We start from the raw sequence: 16,463 nt of genomic DNA on the forward strand, positions 1-16,463 counted from the left end.
TTTTCATAAGCAGTCCAAGTCGATGAACGCTTTCCTTGAGCCGTAGTTTATATTAAATATCTCTCAAATACTAATAACAAGAACATTTAAAATGGGTAAATGTAAGATCAGAAAAGCAGAACATCAAAACACAGATAATGAACGAACGAACAAACGAAGCCGTACCTGTTCACAAAAAGGGGACTTTCAACACGAGCTTCAGGGTGTGAGCGAGAGCTATGAGTTGCAGTCAGCAGGGTGCAGTAAACCCGGCTGTCTAGGGATTAAGGGTCTTTAACGACTTAATCTGTGATCAGCTGATACTGCCTTGACTGTAATTCTGTATTTTATTACAGTACAAACAACCTGCCGTGCAGGCTGTGTAATCGCATTGGAGTCTGAGCTGGGATAGCACAGCTAGAATATATCGGTCGCCATAGTCACAGACCACTTATAGCCAACATATCCACTTGCATATATCCTTTTCTTATTTGTTTACATCGCATGGCTGTGATTACACCAATTGAGTAATTTAGTAATTATGTCAGAAGCATTCTGCGCGTGTTTCTATATCAGGAGACGCATGAAACTAGACGTTAATGCTAAGTATACCTGCACCGTTATTAGCTATATTGGTCATGGCTCGGGTAGCGGTAAATAGTAAAGGTGTTATCCGCTGATGCGACCACGGGTATCAAGGCACGTCTGGATCAACAATAGAATGCTGAGGAACATATTAGCTTTCATATCTTATTGTGTAACACTGTACGTGTTCTCTGAGTTAAACCTAGATTGTAAGCGATGCCTAGTCTGCCATACAGACCCTGAAACCAATATATCTAATATGCCCACCCAAGTCTATAATATTTGGCAAGTCTAGACTACTGCAGTATCAGTATCTGGAAATGAAGAAAGGTCTGCGCTCCTTTTTTTTAATTATATTTATAACTATAATTTAACAATTGTTTTTTTCTGTAAAATATGTTAATTTCAGAGACTAGATGTTAGTCATACCGATGTAATGAAGACATATATATTTATATATGGCGTATATATTTCACGCCAGCTTCGCTGGATGAAGGCGTACGAGATGATAGTTCTCTCCTTGACAAAATACTGGTTATATATTTGTAAAAACATATAAAAAATACATAATTACATCTGGAGATAGCATAAATAAAAATATACTTTACAACAATTATAAAATAAAATAAAATAATGAGAGCAAACAGTGATTTAATAGGTAATAAATGTGTGTTTATGTTATTAGGATGAATATTCAGCAGAGGCTACGGGAAGTAATAGGTACGCCCATGTGGATGGCTCAAGGCATCAAGTCCTGGTAATCTTACAATCACTAAGGAAACATCCAGTTGTCGTTGGAACTTGTTGAAGTGAGTGGGTAAGTGAGTTTGGTTTTACGCCGCTTTTGGAATCGAACGAGGGTCTTTGTCGTGACGAACGGACGCTTTTAACAACTGACAGGCTACCCTACCGCCGGGCATTTATTTATTAAAGCGGACAGTTGGAGTTTACGTGTAGGAGTTCAAAAGGTTCTCAGCTTGACTAACTTTCAACTTTGGACCATAACAAAGTGACCTAGTCAATGTAGTAAATTTGTTTGAGTAGTCCATCGCAAGTGTATTTGGTCTGTTGAGGCTGTTTGTATATTAGTGACAGCCAGTTGAATGTAATTGGGTTCCAAATGAACATAGACACGGATAAGAGCGAGAACCGAGCAGTCATCAAGTTTTTGACTTCAGAGATAAGTACTCCCCAGGAAATTCATGACCGCATGTCACAGGTGTATGGGGATAAGTGCCCCAGCTATGCCACTGTTAAACGTTAGGCAGCTATGTTTAAGGCTGGGAGAACAAGCCTTGGTGATGACTGGACGTCACACGATTTCTATCAATGAAGATTCAATCAAAGTGATAGAAAAGATTATACTGTCAGATAGACGTATTACCATTGCTGAACACAGGTCTGGAAGACACATGGATCCATTGAAGCTATTATTCATGAACATTTACAGATAATTAAGATATCGTTGGGTGCCAAAGTTTCTAAACTCTGATCTTCAGGAAAAAAGAACCGAAACTGCCAGAGAAAATTTAGAGCTAATTGAGGAGGATTTCGTCAAATTCAAATTTCCAGGTGATGAAACATGGGTCTACCACCACTTTGATCCCGAGTCAAAACGTCAGTCCAGGGAACGGCACCATTCTACTTCTCCGGCACCAAAGAAATTCAAGTCTTCAAGATCAGTGAAGAAAGTTATGGCCACTGTATTCTGGGATGCAAAGGGTGTGATCCTTGTTGATTTATTAGAAAGTCAAAAGACGATTACCGATGCCTGCTATGCTGATTGTTTCATCGCCGGAGAATTTCTATCAAAGAATAGCGGCGAGGAATGCTGACTGCTGGAAATATACCCCTTCATGACAATGCCCCTTCTCACACCTCTCGACTTGCAAAGGCTGCTGTGCGACAATTTGGGTTCGAAGAGCTTCCTTACCCTCCATACTCGCCAGACCTGGCACCCAGTCATTTCCACCTGTTTCCTAAACTGAAAGAACACCTTCGTGGACAACGATGACCTCAAAGCTGCCGTGAAAGGGTTTTTCAGGGTGGCTTCACAAAACATCTTCCTGAGATGGAATTGAAAAGCTTCACTATCGATATGAGAAGTGTATTGAAAAGCAGGGAGATTATGTTGAAAAATAAAATTAAAAACACTTTCACAATTGTTGGTTTTGTTTGTTCGGCTTAGAACGTATTGACCAGCCCTCGTATGTGATAACGATTTACTGATTGAGGAGGGGATGCGCTGGGTTTGATACTTTGATGTTTATGATATAAGTTTGCCAGCATTGAGACCTACGGCACCTCAGGCCTTAAAACTAAGTTCGGCACCAGTGGACAAAAGTAAAAGTTACAAAAGAAACATGGCTATCTTAATTGATCTCGCGTGATGTATTCCACACGGCGAGTTTATAAAAACTATCGTTATTCCAGATTATTTTAAGTGTCTGCATTACAAAAATCCAAAACACATTATGCCATGTCCTGGATGCTTGGATAATAGACAGGGTAAAAATATAGTTATGTTTCTTGTCGGTCGATGCTAAGATTACCACACAATATGGCTTGGGTAGGTTTGTCAGGCTTACACACTCGTTTACATATGTTGCAGAAAATGACGTTTCATGATTGATAGCCTGTCCGGAGAATTAAGGAAGATGTTTGTTGAGCAGAGCTAAATAGAAACAAATAAATATACAATAAATATACATATCAAATATCTTTCCTTAATTATGTGATTGTTTAGATGTAATGACCATTGTCATTAACAACACATTAGCTGAAGGGCAAAAGAAAGTATACCGAGTTTGTTTTTTATGTATAAAATCATTGAAAAAAGTATTGTTAAATTTGATTATGTATATTTAATCATCACTCGTTCCCGCAACAGTTGGTAAAAGGTAATCTGTGTACAGGTAAAAATAAATTAGTTGAATAAAGACTGGGGTAAGAAATGAATTTGCATCCATATGATCCCTACCATGTGATCCCTACCATATGATCCCTACCATGTGATCCCTACCATATGATCCCTACCATGTGATCCCTACCATGTTTGAAATGTTGTAAATGTGTGCCGATAAAGGCAAATTTATTGATTTTTTAAAATACGTTGTCTTAACATAGTTCACATTACTTATAGGCAGTTGTGTATTATGCGAATTTATTTTTAAATTTTAAAAGTTTTAAATCAAATTATAGTTTCAAAGTAGAACCAGGTAGAAGAATTCTTTGAAAGCTGACTAAGATCCAGTTCAGTTCATATTTTTAATATAATATCGCTAACGTAAGATATTTTTAATTGAAAAACAAACATATGATAACTGAGGGTATAGTTTCTTTAGCTCCTCAGTATATATATACGCGTCCTATGCGTATCCTTAATGTTATAAAATAGCGTGGTTTAAACATTTGTTCAAACTCAGTATGGCATCGTTCAGTTACATCGCATATACCCAATTTCTTCCCGACATTTGAGTTGACGACATTGATAAAAAAATAAATTAAGCAATCAACTGAAAAATTACAAATAAACGTGATTAGTCATCAAATGCACAGGGACCTATTTAGTCAAACTGGTCAAGTTTAGTTTCAATGTCGTTAATATTCTTGAGAATATTATATTCAGGCAGGCATTGACTTTTGTAAATTAACTCAATAACACTGTTGTTTATCATAAAGATATTGAATTTCCTCATATCCCTATGTCCTTGTTTTCATATCGTGTATACGCCAGGTGTTGAAACACACATTCTTGATTAATTCCAACTTATCGACGGCCGGATCAAGCCCGATTTTGATACACGACCGCGTGACACATCACACCATTACTGAAATCGATACCTCAATGTGACTGTCCAAATGTTCCCTAATTTGTAATTGTTTGGATTAATCCAATTTTCGAGCGTATACCTTCTTTTCCCAGGGAGTTAAATTACTTTGTATAAAAGACATACTACCAAATAATCAATGCGATACATTAGTTGAATTGAAATGCGGTTCCACTGTAGCAATAACTGAAACTATACATTGTGTCTATACATGCTAATAAATTCAGGCATTTAACAACGGTATTTGTGATAATCTCAAAATGTTCACTGACTTATAGGAATATGAAAACTTTTGACAGTAGGTTATGTTTGAATAACTTAATCATCATTAAGTTGCATATTACAATGTCAACGGTATAATACATTGCTTCGTGACGGCGGTCTGTAAATAATCTAGTCTGGACCAGACAATCCAGTGATTGACATCAAGCGCATCGATCCACGCAATTGGAAATAGATGACATGCATCAACCAAGTTAGCGAGCCTGAACACCAGATCCCACCTATTCTAAGCCCGACCTTAGAGGGTAAACATGTTAATGAAATATAATAACAGACCTTCATATTTTTCCTTAATTGACTAAATTCACTTTACACATGTTTCAATTTAGCATCATTTACTTAGCACCTGGACATAATTATCAGTGATCTGAAACAGCTGATGTCAGTTTGCATATGGAGTCAAATGTGAGGGGGAGATATTGACTGGAGACAGGAGGCATGACTATCGTACTCAGACACAGTGTACTGACTGCGAGTCGACCAGTGCCGACCAACGTGCAGGGTAACAACAAGTACAATCTTTTAATGTCTTTATGTATGCCACGGCCGGGGATCGAACCACCGACTTTCCGTATTCCGAGCAGACACTCCATCCACAACACCACACAGACGGTCGCCCTGCAGGTTCAAGTAAATACATTCACTGGTCTGTAGTACTGTTAAATACATTATTTCTTTTTTCATCATAAATCAACTGGGTAATGTACCAAAGTGACAAACAGCGGATATTTACATGCAATTATTGTTTAAATAAACAGAAAAGAACCCTGTATGAATATGGGATATACAAGCATAAATGACGGCCTCTTCTGCGTGGAATGCAATGCATGCGTGATGAATGCTGTGCGTTGTATGACTGGCCTGCTAAACAAGTGAGTCACACAACATTTCATTCATTTTATACATGAATGATATAGGTTAATGTAAGCATCAGCTCCCTCGCTTCCGCTCGTACTCGGGTATTTCGAATGTTTGTTTTGTTCAAGGCTTTCCAGTTAAATAGGCACAGTAATGCATAGACTATAGTCGAGCCTGGCACTTCTATCTTTAAATAATGCCCAAGTAGAAGTGAGTGAGTATGGTTTTACGCCACCGCAATATTCCAGCAATGTCATGGCAGGGGAATACCAGAAATGGAATCGAACGCGGATCTTTGCGTGACGAGTTAACACTTTAACCACTAGGCTACCCCAGCTCCCCCTGTAGAAGTTGAGGACATTCATGACATACTAGTACAACCCAAAAGAAGTTAAGGACCTCTGCCACGATGTATTAACTACAGTAATATGAAAGATCAGGTGGTCCTTCTTCGTCTAAGTAGAATAACCTATATACAGTAAACGTTCCTTGTTTATTACAGTATCAGCTTATCCGGTGTATGGTTACAGTATACAGTAAACAGTAAAGTACGGTTATAACGAACTCAAAGGGACTACTAATTTTAGTTCATTATAACCGTAGTTCGTTATAAGCATATATACAGCATAACTACAACATATAGTCGGGACCAAAAAAGTAAGTTCGTTATATCCGTAAGTTCGTTATAAGCGTGTTCGTTATAACCGTAGTTTACTGTAGTATATTAAAAACGAATAATCATGCCGCGAATACTTACATGAAGACGGTACTTGCATTGAAGTAATGAATTAGATTGTTTATGAAATATATATCCCCTCTCATAATGTTTCCCTCTGATTAACTCCATGATGGAGGAGAAGAATCTAATATTGCAAAAAGTACGAAAAGTTCTCTGAAATGATATTTGTGCTGAAATTACCGCTATTCATTACTCGGATTTCGGTTCTAGTTTTTTGTATAGCTTATGAAATAATTTGATATTCGTCAAATACGGTATTTGAGTATGGTAACGGACGTGGATAAAACCTACGGAAACAGAATCAGCTATGCCATACATACTGACACAGTGTCGAACAAAAGGTTATCAGTGATTATTATCGTAATGTAGCATGTGCCTAGAGGATACGGATATGCAAGTTGCACATGATTTGATCAACGGAGTGATAAACATCTGTGTTTGGTGATAGTGTGAAAGATACCCACGAATCTATTTCTGTTGTGTTTGGAATCATGTTCATTGCAAACCTTCAATAATTATAACTATACTGTCCCTATCACTGCTCGCGTGGATCGATGGTCATGATGTCAATCACTGGCTTTGTTTGGTCCAGACTCGAATATTTACAGACCGACGTCATATTCTTGGAATATTGCCGAGTGCGGCGTTCAAAAACAAACAACAAAACAACACATGACCAAATAAAATGATGATAGTTACACACGAAACACTCGCTACAGGAAAATATGCTATGACGTTCAAAGGTGTACTGTACACACGAATCGAGGAGAGGGTTTGAATCAAAGGGAGGCCACTCTAGTTTTACTCAGGTAACGCATGGTTTCGTGTACAGCTTGATTAGAAGGCTCTAGGAAACGGTAAAAGTGTGTGTGTGTGTGTGTGTGGTGTGTGTGTGTGTGTGGGAGGGGGAGGGGGGGGGGGGGGGGGGATGAAAGGGTACAACGCGATGTAATTGAATAAACAATAAACGTAGCCCACCAGTCTGCGAGTCTACTATAGCCTGTAGTTTTCAGTAGATTTTAGAGAATGAACTATTAACAGATGATCCTATTGGACCGAAAGACTACACAGGCTATGGATAAGTAGCTAATATCGCAGACCGACACACAGAGTACTGGGAGTAGGTATAGTCGATATAATCATTCAGTCTTGGCAGTACACGCTGCTATGAATAAACCGTATTTCCTCTTTCCATTTCGAGGCCCGGCGTCTAATCTGTTTAATGCAGGCACATTGCCAACTCACTACCGTACCGAATTCCACAGTCACTCAAAGGTGCATTTGCAGGAAACGGCCATAAGTAAGCGGAGGGAGTAATCATTACATACCGTTAATGTGATATAGAAATTATTAAAGACATCGAATGATGGACCAGGGCTATAATAGAGGCCCGGCTTCTATTTTTTTGACAGGCCGTGTATCGATTCTATCGAAGTCAAGGCATCTAATAGAGGAAATACGGTACGTACAATTCAGGAAAGTCAGTGGTGTTTTGTTTGGGGTTTTGTCATCCATAAACCTGTGTGAGTGAGTGTGTACGGTTTTACTCCGCTTTTTGCAATATTTCAGCTTTATCACGGGGGAGGACACCAGAAATGGTCTTCACGCATTATACCCACGTGGGGAAGCGAACCCCGCCCTTTAGCTGGACGAGCGACGGCATTAACCACCAGGCTATCCAACTACCTGTGTGGCAATACTTGTCATAACAGATATATAGCAGTCCTCCAAGAACAGTATTACCTCATCCTAACATTTGAAAACCACACCATCTTCATCACAACTGTCAAAATGTTACAACGTAAATTGACTGAAAGTTTCAATCATTTTTGGGGGCATATAGACTTATTCTACAAACGCGTTTAGCCTCGAGGCTACACTACCGCCCCGTACATAATCACCAAGGTACAGTTAATCCATAAGATCGTCATCTTCCCGTGGCAAGGGTGTTAACTGGGTGTAAAAGTGCAGTTTCCACCTTTGTCCTACTAGGCTGGAATTTCTGGGCTCGATCGTAGCGCCACCAGTGGCTATTACGAGTTATGCCCCTTGTATGTCCCTCCTATTGACAAATCAGATTCCACCTCTCATATCACTTGCAATTGCTTCAAACAAAATGGCGGATCCCATTGAAGACGATCTGATCGATAATCAAGATCCTTATTGTAATAAAACGTGTCTTTTTTCGCGAAGTGCATCAAATCACGTAAGCATCTTGATTAAAAACATAAAAAGATTTGGAATAAATAATTATGTTCACGCTTAATTGACGGCACACATGTTTTGCAAATCCTGCAATCTGTACGGCGGTTTACGAACCGGATGTCGAATTCGTTACGCGGTTTTGATTGGACTATGCATAGACTCGTTAGTCCAGCCAAAATATAACTCCACAATTCCAGCCTTGTTCGGCAAGGGTGGAGTCTTGACTTATAGGGGGGCACGGGTGGCCCAGTCGTCTAAGGCGCCGCAATTCGCTGTGCAGAGTTGCGTCCCTTGGGCACGCCAGAAACCTATGATTGTGGGTTCGAATCCCGGTTCGCCCCGATTATGTTTCTAGGTTTGTCAGCACCATACCCGTGCTCGTGGGTTTCACCGAAGTGGTAAACGTCCGAGACCTGCATCACTTCGGGCTTTCCTCCCACAATAAGCTGACACGCCGCGATATAACTGTAATACTGTTAAAAGCGGCGTTAAATCCAACTCACTCACTCACTTGACTTACAGGTTAACTCCCTGGCCTCGGGAAGATGGTGATATGAATGAAGTTATGAGTTTATTCCGTAAAGGGACCACTGACTATTACATCAGGGGACCAATCCATAAAGCGCCCGCACGCCACGAAAGATCGTGAGGCTCGTGGTCAAAACTCCTAGCAGTGCTAATAAGGATGCATAAAAGATTACTCAGGCCTATCATAACCTCCGAATGTCCTGCGGGTCGGGTGCAAACACATGTTATAGACACAAGCAGCATTTAGTCTCACAATGTTACAATGGCATATGGCCACACAACTAGCACATAAAAGTGTTTCTTTTCTTGTGAAAAGAAAATGTCCTCAAGAAATACATACTTTGCAAATCTTCTCAGAACATAGAGGTTGCAGCTTTATAGTTATTTTACTTTATATACATGTGTAATAATATTGAAGAAGTACATTTGAGTAAAATGGGCACTGTAGACAATATATATATATATATATAACTGATATAAAGAAGATGATGGACTAACGTGGACTTTATTATTTCATTATATATTACATGTACACCGAGTGAACATTTACATCATTTTTGTATATATATAAGAAGAAGATGTGGAGTATATATATACGTTCTGGCCTTGGTATTTCATAATGATTCCCGTTTCTACCAATACATTATGAGTAGAACAACTAAACCTCACAGATGTTATTTGATAGATGGCTACATCAATACACTGGCTTAGATGGACAGAGCAAACCTATTCCAGCCCAGAATAACATTCTAGATTATTATTCCATGTTTGTTGGCAGATTTCTTTACCTCTTTGCTTAAAACAATATAAAGGAATTTACATTTCCAATTATAATTGTAATAGTTTTAAACCATGTGTATATAACAAAGATTTAAAACTAGCAGCCCAACAGGCTTTACCAATATCTGTACTGAAAATCATTTGAATCTTTCACTTATTTTTCACTCATTTTCTTATTTTTATCAAAATCCAACATTAACAACATTTTTAATTCCGTTATACAGTTTTAATTTATTCGTACAAAATACTGTCATGCCCACCTAAATTTGTTTTATAATAAATGTTTTCAACGTTTCAAAATTCCACTTTTTAAATGTACAGAATTGATTAAATCTATTTCCGAAGTAACTCCCAAAGTACATAAACTGACGACCAAATGAAACTATAACTGTCAGTTTTATTTTATCAAATGTTTGTTTTTCAATTGAAAATATCTTAAGGTAGCGAATCTAGCGATATCATATCCAAAACATTAACTGTACTGGCCCTTAGCACTGAAAGAACATTCTACATGTTATAATTTGAAAAATATAATTTTTGATAACACTTTTTTAAAATTACGAAAAATATTCTCATAACTGCTGATCGTCTTGGACATATTATCTTTGAAAATCAATAGATTTGCTTTTTTGAACAAATTTAAAACATTTCAAATATGTTAGGGGTCATGTGGCTGCAAGTTCATTTCTTACCCCAGTTTTCATTGAACCAATATATTTTTACACAAAAATACGCATGCAGCCACAGGTTACTTTTTACAGGCTATTGCAGGAATGACTGATGGTTAAAAGGACATAATCAAATGTAACAACAGTTCTTTCAATCAGCAATTGCATCAAATAACAAAATCGGTATACCCCTCAGTTATATATGTTTTAATGTAAGAAGTTGAACGTTCGTTCGGCCATCTCGCAGTCTCGTTGACGGAAACAATCATGGAATCTATCTACATGACTAAAGCACTTCACTTATGAAGTAATCATAATCTAGCAATGTACGTGTAAATCTATAGATGGCACGCACATACTCTCTCTAGTGACTGGTTCTCTGTCAAAGATACGTCTTCTCTTTGTATCGACAATTGCACCCAGTTCAGTCAACAAAGACACGTGAATATACCAACACGCGTCTCGTGTCGTCGATTTGTTACTGCCACCCATACAGCTGTCATTCGGAAAATGACCTTCACTCAAAAGCTGTCACTTGTTATTGAGTACGGATCTAAGCGTATATAAAAGCGGTTTTATGTGACCGTATACCCCCTTAACAAACTATCAAGTGTTATTGAAAGCAGTGGCAGTGTATAACAGACTATAGCAACAGCCAAAAGGGGGATCCATTTATGTGACATGTTAACAGATATACACTTGAGTTTCTAAGTTTCAAAAGTATATCACACAGCTGATCACTAAACTGGTGATATGTTCATACACACTATTGGACAGCCGTTACAAGAAAGATCACTTTTCATCATCTAAATCAATTTGAAATACAATACAATACAATACAATACAATATATGATATAAAAGTGACAATTATCTTAATACCTTTGAAATTACTTCTGTAACGTGAAATAATCTGATATGGTATTTTCAAAAATTGTACATTAAAAAATCGCTAATAGATATCACCTGCCATTATATCCGCTACAGAACAATGTCATAACAATAGGGAAAAATATGATCACGGTATTTTAGCTATTGATTTTAGTTAATTACATTCATAAATCAAATATAAACCACGGTGGCAGGTATTTGTTCCCGCCATTAGGTCGTTTATTGTATACGGTTACAGTTGTACCCACCCCACTCAGAGGGGGTATATAAGTGTTCGCAGCAAACAATGGATCGAACGTATCCTATGTATTAAGCGTATCAGATTACAGATCTGAATGGTGTGCACTAAATGAACACCTCGCCTCAAACACCAGAAATCGATCGGAGCAATGCTAATTGTGGTGAGGCGTTATTGGGGCAACTATAGGACCGTATAATATTTGGAAATATTTATGAAAATGACTTTAGCATACATCGTTAGTCTGTCAATGCTTATTTTAGTGCATTTATGACGCATGGCGATTTTGATGATGGCGATGGACGTTACAAGAAAGAATCGTATTTATTTATCAGTGATTTTTATCATAATATTATGAGGATCATACGTCATTACTGCAGGATCATTACTGCAGATATTTCTGTCCATGGTGATGCCAATGAACATTAAAAACGGTCAGAACATCGTTTTGTTCAGGTCGTTAGGAAAATTATTCGTCTGGACGAGTGGCGTGACATTTACACTACTGAGTAACTCGGGTATAATTTCAAATAAATACCATCAGATTCAAGGTATTATTGACATGACAATATCTAAGACATTTGTGTTTTTACGAAGTCCTTTGTTGATTACCACGATTTATTGAGAGTGAAAATGTTCAATTACTCATGGTGTGGTATATGTCTACTGTTTTGTCTTTATATCTTCTTTGAAGCTTAATTGCAAGAATAATAGTTAATCAAAATGAAAATAATATATATATTTTAGTGATAGATTAATGTACTATTTCATTCATGTGTAAAATTAAATCATACCCTTAACTAAATATTACCTATTTAATTATATCTATTATTTAATCAAGCAGGCGAACAAAATGATAAATCATAATAAAAATGAAAATAGGAAAGGTTTTACCAGCACAAATAATGTGCGCATTTTTTTAAGTCAACATGTCAAAATACTTTGATAACTTACTGAAGCAAAATATACTTACCAGTCAGGATTGAACGCTGTAGTGATTGTCAACAGACCCCATAAACTCTCTTGACTCCGATAGTGTTGAATATATGTCGAACTACCATACAGGCCGAATATATATTCTTCACTTCTGGTTTTTATGTCTATTTTATCTCCAATATTTCGAGGGTCCTATTTGTCCCTCTGTCCTGTGTCAACAATCGATCTCGTGGCGTCGCGCGTTGCTATGGGTTGCTAAGACGTTTCACCCTTATTACGTTGAAGAGTTCTAAAACACAGCCGCCATTAATGTGCTAACTTTGAGTGAGAAGTTGACTAAAGACTGTAAGAAATATCGCTCGCTAATGTTTAAGTATGTCTAATATCCGCCGCTAATGAGTCTAGAGATGATTATACTTTAGTGTATCATGAATAATTCATGTAGGATCGATGTGATCGATTTCCTGTCGATCACACAACTGTATAGATCAACCGCGAGTTGATCGGCACGTACTGCAGTATTTAACTATTTAGCAGGGGGTCTTATATTGACTCCAGGGTCTTAACTCCATAATCTTAGTTTCCTATCTACGCTGATATTGTGTTGATAACAGAAATCATTTTGGAGATGTGATAAATGAGTATTCCATGACGACAGAGTTCGACAAGGGCCCCTCCGTAGGCCCGTGTGGGGTAGATCGATCTCGTGTCGGGTCCGTAGTTTCAAAGTTGTGTAGATCTAGGTCCTTATAGCCTGCGGTAAGTTTATGTGCCGATCTTTTTGTCACATTTAGATGGCATGTTCTTTATTTCAAAATGACTGACAAGTTAAATAGTCATTAATACTTGTCCCCAACTTGATTCAAATAAAACTGTTTTCTATAACACCCCCCCCCCCCCCCCCCCCGCCTTTTTTTGGGTCACATTTAGATGAAGTTTGAAATGAGGGCTAGGGCCTGCACCCCCCCCCCCCCCCCCCCCCCACCCACCCCCCCACCCCCCCATTTAAAAAAAGCTGTATCCGCCCATGTACCCCTATCAAAAGTAGAGTAGTATATTCCAAGGCAAAAGTACATTTATTATAACTTTATTGATATCTGAAAAAAAGAATGATTATAATGGTGACGTGTATGGCTTCGCAGTCTGATCACTCGTCTAACTGTGCAAGAAAACATTTGTAAAACCCGACGCCATTTTATGTTGAGAGTCACGCCGTCATATTTCCCTTCAAAGCCGCCGAACATAGCTCATGGTAATCGACAGTAACCTGAGGCATTCCCAATAACCTGGAAAGAAAATGACATTTGAAATTTGGAGTCTAGATTTCAGTTTTTAAACAAGCAGAATGTTTTAGAAATACCATGGAAACCACCACCAGCCAACACTAAACACGGTTTCATTACAAATCCTCAAAGAAAACGTTTTTGGATTATGCGCGCCTCGAAAATCACAATGTCCTCACACTTTTTCCTGAATCTGTTCGTGAATGTGAACAAGTGCTTGTGTGCTCAGTCGATCCATAGCATCCATTCATGATGTAGACGTATATTGCTTTACGACACCGTGTGTTGGTTTCGATCTTTGGAAATGGTTACCACCTGCCTGAAACCAAATATATGTGTTAAGCATTAAATAAGAACCGCGATCGTTAAAGTCCCCGTGTTGGATATAGTCTCCTATCACCGGTGCACATGTACTTTTCATCAACACCAGGTGGGGCATTCTGAAAATCAAGTTAAACTAACGATAAATAAACAGATATTTTTTTTTTTAAATATAGATTAAAAAATGCGAAGGCAAAAATATCAGTGAATTACCTATGGCAAAAAAAGTGAACTAATACTTACCAAAACGATTTCATGTATGCATAAATATAACAATAAATCTTTTATACACTATATATATGATATAAAGTTATCACCAACAGAGATGAGGAAGTAAAACGATAGAATTGAGTTGTTTGTTTCTTGCAATACATACTAGGGACATGTGTTGATCATGAACAGTCAGAGATAAAATTTAAAAATGTAAAACATATCAAAATTAATCATGAGAAAATTATGTTTAATTTAAAGTACGCTTATTTCTGGATAATAACTGCCTGTTTGGGGAATGCCCTGATAAGAAACAGGCAGCTTCCACATTATACATTTCTGTGCATGGAATTGTATTTTCGGAATCGGGCGCAGTCAATTCCATTTTATTAAAAATACTTATGTATTAAAAATTAAAATTAACTAAATAAAAAAAACTAATAGATTGCTCACATTTGCAACATTCACTTTTCGGTAACAGTATTCTGTGTCAGGGAACATCGATCAATTATATTTTCTCAAGTGTTTTGGTGCAACTTGGCAATGGTGTGAACGTATTTCGACATCATGGGTTTCGGGGTCAACATGATCCCGAAAAATAATGAAGTATTTCAGGAGTTTCAAACATAGTGACCTACTGAATGAGAATGGCTGTTTGTTGTTTGTCGCCGCACTCCAACATCCAAGATATATAATAGGACGACCGCCTGTAGATTAAGTCTTGACCAGACAACCCATTGATTGATATTGGGAGCAACGGTCCATGCAATAAACCAAGTAACCAAGCCTGACCTACCGACCCATTTGGTCACCTCTTACGACCAACATTGGTTATAACTGTAATTGTCACGTTAAAATGGGATGATTAAGAACGGCCAAATTGTATTATACTGTACAAATTACAGAATAATTGGACTGCCAATAAATTAAGTGAATCATATATTATCGATGAAAAATATAAAGGTTTGCGTTTTTCTAAAGCCAGTTTGTTCACCCAATTCAACTAATGTTTTGTTAACTTATGAATATTCATAAACCGTTCCTTTATTCAAGGACTAGTACCGTGACAAGACAATGGAGTGACTGATGTTCACACCTTGCTCAGTCACTTGGGCTCTCATTCAACTGTCGTCTGCCCAGTTTCTTCAACAGCAGACAGATGATGCGGCAATTGAAACCCTCCGGGAGACTAAAAGAATATCATCTGGTTCTTCTGTGTGCTATTTGTTACACTGGCTGTGAAATAAATGACGCCGGGAGACAGTTGTTTGGAAATTAAGATGACTAACTCGGAGACTGGAAGACGCGGAGAGTATTATTGTCACTGACAGAAAACTAAAAGACAGTAATCAATGTATCTCAAGTCATGGAAATGCCAGGGTGGCAATACGGTGTATATTTAGCCTTAATGAGGTCCATGTAATGTCAATAATGTTCGATGTTGTCCATTCCGTGAGGAAATACATATTAGATATGGTTTATTACAAAATGATATTGTACCTATGTACGTGGAGAGTGGGGTGTGTAAGATTGGGGACTCGTTCAATCTGAATTATACGAGAAACATTTGTTACTAAATATGGTCACTATCATGTATTGGATACAAGTATATATGGCCCTACAACATGTTAAATCTGTATAGGTGTATATGTACATAACTTTTACGACATATCGTAAATGCGCGACCTAAGCGTCTGTCTCCGTATTCGGCTATGCAGTGATGATACATTTTACTCGGAATTTGCGCATTTAAAGCCATTTGTTTCATTGGATAAAAAGCTTATTTGAAACCAATACGAAAATAACAGTAACTTGTCCAAACTAGCTGCGTGCAACTTCCCACAATGTCGGGGTATGATGACACGCAGTCAACCAAGTTACCGTGCCTGCCCGCCTTCCGACAATATTGGTTGGTTAATGATTAGTGAGTGAGTTGGGTTTAACGCCGCTTTTTACAATATTCCAGTTATATCACGGCGTGTCAGCTTAATGTGGGAGGAAAGCCCGAAGTGATGCAGGTCTCAGACGTTTACCACTTCGGTGAAACCCACGAGCAAGGGTATGGTGCTGACAAACCTAGAAACATAATTGGGGCGAACCGGGATTCGAACCCACAATCATTGGTTTCTGGC

General features: G+C 38.0%; 1 protein-coding gene across 1 annotated transcript in view; it reads right to left on the reverse strand.

Moving 5' to 3' along the window:
• The window catches only part of LOC139462248 (leucine-rich repeat protein SHOC-2-like), a 64,404-nt gene extending 51,776 nt beyond the window's left edge, over window positions 1-12,628 (reverse strand). The window contains exon 1 of the mRNA XM_071243850.1: window positions 12,555-12,628. The gene's annotated coding sequence lies outside the window, so the exon portion shown is untranslated. The remainder of the gene's footprint in view (window positions 1-12,554) is intronic.
• Between the last annotated feature and the right edge of the window lie 3,835 nt (window positions 12,629-16,463).

This window comes from Haliotis cracherodii, unplaced genomic scaffold (assembly GCF_022045235.1).
Source record: "Haliotis cracherodii isolate W230 unplaced genomic scaffold, xgHalCrac1.p SCAF_1, whole genome shotgun sequence".
NCBI classification, from domain to species: domain Eukaryota; kingdom Metazoa; phylum Mollusca; class Gastropoda; order Lepetellida; family Haliotidae; genus Haliotis; species Haliotis cracherodii.